The sequence below is a fragment of the Pleurodeles waltl genome, chromosome 9 (genome assembly GCF_031143425.1).
Source record: "Pleurodeles waltl isolate 20211129_DDA chromosome 9, aPleWal1.hap1.20221129, whole genome shotgun sequence".
NCBI lineage: Eukaryota > Metazoa > Chordata > Amphibia > Caudata > Salamandridae > Pleurodeles > Pleurodeles waltl.
The window spans coordinates 512,003,968-512,009,967 of record NC_090448.1 but is presented as its reverse complement, the minus strand read 5'-3'; the positions used below and the strand labels follow the sequence as shown (position 1 = coordinate 512,009,967).

At 41.0% G+C, this 6,000-nt stretch overlaps 1 long non-coding RNA gene across 1 annotated transcript in view; it reads right to left on the bottom strand.

Annotated features, from left to right (window-relative positions):
- Positions 1 to 376: 376 nt before the first annotated feature.
- LOC138258657 (uncharacterized) overlaps positions 377 to 6,000 on the bottom strand; it is a 97,543-nt gene continuing 91,919 nt past the window's right edge. The window contains exons 3-5 of the long non-coding RNA XR_011198486.1: positions 2,902 to 2,971; positions 1,869 to 2,009; positions 377 to 793 (exon numbers count right to left, since the gene is read on the bottom strand). This is a non-coding gene — a long non-coding RNA (uncharacterized lncRNA). The remainder of the gene's footprint in view (positions 794 to 1,868; positions 2,010 to 2,901; positions 2,972 to 6,000) is intronic.

The following is a 6,000-nucleotide window of genomic DNA, read 5'->3' as shown; positions in this document are numbered from 1 at the left end:
ATATTAACCTCTCTGAACTTCTTTGACTAAAAGTCTATAACACGCCTTTCCTTCTATATGATAATCAAGAACTCCCAAAATGTTTACTAATATTTTCAACCACATGTACCCTAATACCCCCCCAAAAAAGAGCAACATTTAGATAAAGGATGGCACTTTCAAAACATGTTATCATCCAATCAGCAAAATATAAACCACAAATGAGAGCAAGAACATGCTCCTCGTACAAGGAATACTAAAATAATAATTGAGATTGAAATTAGCAATGATGAGAGCCATTTAAACAATTAAGCCAGATGCAGTGATTATTTTTTTTTTACATTTTTTTCCAAGCAATCTGGCTCAAAGAAAATCCCTATCAGAAAAATGCATTTTCTGTGTATGGTAGTAAACTTCTGCCCAGTTTTAATTGAAAAATAACTTTATGCCTTCTACTTTGTAGTACTTTCACAAGTAGACACGCAGTTCACTGCAATAATACAAAGTGACAATTACAGCAACAGTTAAGAAAAACTGGTACTTTAGTAAATTACTTTAAACATGAATGGTTTGGCTGTTTAAGCTGGGTGGGTCACAGAAGACTACCATGTTACAATATTGAATGGTGAAACTGTTAGTTGGTCTTCTTAGAGGGGCATACAAAAGCACAATTCAGTAGAGGGGTGGCAGAACTCTTGATTGCACATTGGAAAATCCTATCCTACCTTCTACCATTTTGTACGAACTGTGAAAAAAAAGTTTCCAGGAAATGAGACAAAATCCATCTTTTTTCTGGTAGTCTCCCACCAAAAAGCTGTAAATGAGTCGAAGAAATGAAAACACAATTACTTTAAAAAATACAATCATTTGGAACATGTTCAGGCATATACTACATTTAACTAATTGGCTGCATTGTAGAATGCGAACAAAAGTCCCATTAATAATGGCAACCCTATAACAACTAGCAATACTAACCCCGTACTCAGTTACCATACAAATACCATTTTCAAAGAGGCAAATAACTGATAGCAAACTCACAAACCACCCAACAACATCAGACCACCATATTCACTATATTTAACATAAACAACAATCCCCTAAAACTGAATAAACAATTACAGAATTACAATTCTCATACCAACCAAGAAAATGGAAAAAAAGTTTCATAACTTGTATTTAGAGGTCTTTATTCATCAATAAAGACATGGGAGAGTTTGTCCGGGGATACCTCAAAACCTCACTTAATTGAACGTCCGAGCACCCCTAATCCATCTGACTCGTCAATCCAAATCCCAAACTATTTGAAGTCCGAAAACACATACATAGGTGATAAAACACTACAGAAAACTGAAAAATGAAAGTAAAGAGGGGTGTGTTGGTCTTTGGACACATTCCTTTTCAAGCCTCTCAGTTTCATCAATCTCCTCAATCCAAAGTACAACTTATCCAAACCCCAATAACAAGTCATTTCAGGGAACCTTTAGAATTAAGATCAGGGTGTGTGTTTGTTGGGGAGGCCTTCAGCAACCTCTCTTCCTTGAAATTCAAAGCATCTCAGGCCCATCTACCTCCTTGTTCCAAGTCCAAACCACCCAATAGCCAAAAACACTTATAAACCTGCTAGTAAAACTGCAAAATTGAGGCTGGAGGGTAGGTTTGTCAGGGGGAGACCATGAACACAAGTATTCTTTTTATTTTTTTTTTAAATAAAAAAAGCAAACTACATTTACACCTGCCCTCATAGGTGCTAAGTCTGGTAATCATAAAATAAAGATAAAAGCAAACCCCTAGGTCCTTAAAAGTAACTTCCAAATGATTCCTTAGCCTCCCTTCCCTTCAATAGGCATACTTCAAAATATTATTCAAAGTGAAAAAATTATGTTTCTTACCTTTGGACAGTAGTGCCCAGCAGCATCTTAACCACAATGCTCCATTACCTTAAAACTCAGACGCAAAACAATCTACGTAACAAAAGAAGATGCTGAGAAAAGGAAAAAATATATTTCTTTTCCATTAAAGTTTATGTAAACCTGTTGAAAATGAATGTTAAAAATGTATTTATTTTATTTTTGTACATTGTTAAAAATCATATTGTTCATTAATAAAAAAAAAAACTCAAAACCGCTACATTTTTTGAAAATGCCTAATATAAATGCTTCTGAATAAAATTAAAGTGTCATGGTATCAATATGTTTACTCTATTTCAATGTTTACTATGATATAAAAACTGAACATTGTTTATTTTAGTTTTTGTAAATAAAAATGCATTGTTTAATCTGTAAGAGATTTATCTAACCTTTTAAAAATTATTCGAACCAGAAATTAAATAAATTACATTTCACTTTTTTGCTTGTCAAATTAAATCTATTTATAAAAAGAAATATTTCTGAATATTTATATAATTTGATTTTATATGTGATTTGTTTAAAACATGTCACTTACCTTTCTTTGCAACGTAAAAACAGGCAAAGTAAAGACTCCTAATGTAATCACTTTTGATTCAACTACCACAATTTAAAACTCCATGCTAAGAATATGACAAAGCAAACTTTTCAAAAGAAAAGTAATGCACACTTCCTTAGTAATTGCAGTACTTGGTGTCTGTCAAGCACTTTGGGGCTGATTACGAGTTTGGTGGTCCGAGGACCACCATGTTAGCGGTGGCGGTCACCACCAACTGGTTTGCAGAGCGGATTGCCATATTATGAGCTTAGCGGTTGAGCAAATAGAAGACCGCCAGTGGTCCGCCGCCACCACCACCAGGCAGCACAGACTGCCACAGTCCCCTGGAAGCATAAACAGGCCTGTGAGACCATGTTTCCACTGGACCTATTAGGAGGCTGCACCCCGCTAATGTGACCGTGGCAGTCCAACCACCACACATCAGAATGCGGACACAAACAATATAAGGGAGACACTCACCTGCAGACAGCCAGACATGTCCGTAGCCCTATGGAGCCATCTCAAAACGACAAGCTGCTACTCCTACTCACTGAAAGACAATAGATTAAACGTTGACGTGGACAATAGCAACCATAAGTACAAACACCTACCTGTACCATTGAGATGACAAAAAAAATAGTAGCGCAAGCAAACACGTGTGGGGTGAGACGTCACAGGGAAGCAGCTACACCTAATATTCAACACACGTACACTCACATACTGCAACACAGACACCACACAATCCCAACATTCACACTTCAGCCAGCACACACACACTGCATTGCAACAATACACATGCGCATACAGAACAGGCTCAGTGACACAGAATACCATACACCATTCACACACACATGCGCAGATACAAATACACTCCACACACTCTCACCCAACACTGGCCAGGGATGGGCCACATACACAACACATGTGCAGTGGAACAAACAACCCTGCTATTGACACACCACAACAAACAGAATGCCATGCACAATACACACAGAGACACATAGAAAAAAGACACAAAGTGCACCACCACAACAATACCTGCACAACTGGGATAGGAGCATCAGGACCATACATGGAAGGAGGCTGCACTGGGACACAACATTGAACAGGGCCACAGACAACATACACACAGGAATTGACACCAATTGGATCTCAGGAACAAGCAAAACAAATAGCAATTGTCATGCAAAGTCACACAATGGGGAAGGGCAAGGCAACAAAGCACACCCAACTCACATTCCGTGGGACATACCCCTACACCAAACAGCTGGGCAGACACACACCTAAATAGACACATGCACACCAAATGCAAAGCAAATTAGCACAACTCAATGCACACCATGTCTGCACTGACAAACCTCTAGAACAGACACACCACATGTAGACAATAGCCATATCAGGGGGACAAGTCCTACACCATACATACCCACATCGCTCAAATCAAAAAGAAAAAAACATTCCACAACAAACACAACACAATGCCATGACACCAACATTGCAACTACACACACCCATCACACAAGACACAACCTTCTCTTGGCGGACAACAGCACTGCACACAAACTCGCATACTGCAAAAAACACCACATGGAGTATCAAGCAGTCCTAACACACACAACTACAGGAACACATCCAATGGTACTCGGAAACAACAGAAAGCTAGGGAAGGAAATGCAGGACAAAGGTGTATCCATGAAACCAACAGGTTGGCTTTAGTAATAAATTAGGTCTGTATTCCAAAGTCCAAGGCAATGCCATGTAACCTCCACAGGTAGGGGCATCAGGGATGATCAACATAAGGTGATGATACAGTCCTGTCTGGGGCAAAGTATATGGACAACCATTGCAGGAGTACCTTTATGGAAATAGGACTGATAGATTCCAAACATCGTCCCATCTGCATAACTAGCACATGCCTACATCTAATATATAGTCATGGTTCCTAGTGGGAATGGAGCACATGTAGGTACGTAGGCGACTGGAATGTTGGCTACACTGATGACATCACCCATGACAATGCACATTTCCCACTTACCAAGGGAAAGTAGCATGTTACAGCTGCCAAGATTTTGCCATGTAAGTCATGTCACATGTTTGATGGACACCCATGCATCAGACTGCTGTGAGGCACCAGCACAGAGTATACAATGGAGAAAACGTACACATGGTTTGCAGATGTCAACCTTCACATATTCCCAGGCATATGACAGTGGACAGTGAGCCACATCCTGCCTATCTTTGGAATGTGAAATTTGGGAGGAGTGATTACACCACTTGGAAACACATGGCCCCTCTCCACCAATCTGAACCCAGATGAAATGTGACACATGACACATCCCACATTGTCAGGGGGAGCAGTTTGTCTGTCACTCAATCGCCTGGCAAAGGGTCAAGCATGAATTTGCATTGTACTCATGCCCTTATGGCTGCTGTGCTACTCTCAAATGGCCATCCAACTCCGGTTTGGCCACCGCCAAAATGCGGGCCATTAAAGGGGTCATGGTCTGACAGACACCCCATATTCGTTGGGAGGACAGCCCCAGCTGGCATTCTGCAGCCTCCCAGACCCAGCATCGCAGGTCCTTCCACCTATTCTGACAATGTGCGCTCTGCCCACTGTGGACCCCCAGGGTCTGCACCTTCTTGAGGATGGCTCTAAATCCCCTTCTTCTGATGGGTGTTGACCTGCATGGATGCAAAGGACAAGACAGCATATTATGTCCACAAGTCCCATGCAAAATGGCTGAGTCACATACATGTCAGTTCACCAAGCTAATAACATCCTGTCTTGACCATCCGGTCCACCTGTGGCACATAGCAGTCATTGGACACAGGGATCTGACTACAAACACTCACCAATTGGGTGCCCTACACTCCCAAGCTCAGGGCCTGCACTGACCAGGTAAGCCAACTGACTTTTGTGGGACATGAGCTAGCCACATTACATTGACCAGAAATACAATGGAACACATCAAACAAAATGTCAAGTGACAAGTACACCATCCAGCAAAGAACCTGCACAAACATCCACTAACTATGAATGTCACCTGCTGCATACAGTCCCTACAGGTTACAGCCAGCCTAAATGCTGACCCATTGTGCTTGGACCACAATGAAGGTAGCAACATGTTAAGCACACAAAGAATCAAGCCTGTCCATGTCTGGAAATTTCCAGACACAGATGCAGACACCTGCTACTTCAAGGGATGTGGGTCTGTGTGTCACATCAACATAACAATACACACTTCAACACATATGTGTTCATGAAACCTAGATTACCTTAAGCAAAACCTGCCCATGCATTGTACATGTCTGTCGTTTGGGCATACAGTTAGAGTCCGATATCATGCCAAATCAGTTAACAGCACACTGTTTGTATATGTGCAATGTCCAAAGTGCAAGGAGCATACACACAAGACATCAGAAATGGATGAAAGATAACCGGGTTTGGAGATCAGAGGACCGGTCAAGGCTATGTGACACACACTGTCAGAGTTGAAAAGAGCACATTTATTACAGATCCACAGCCTGCCCCAAATGCCATTCCCATATTAATCAGTGGACAAAGACTCAATAAGC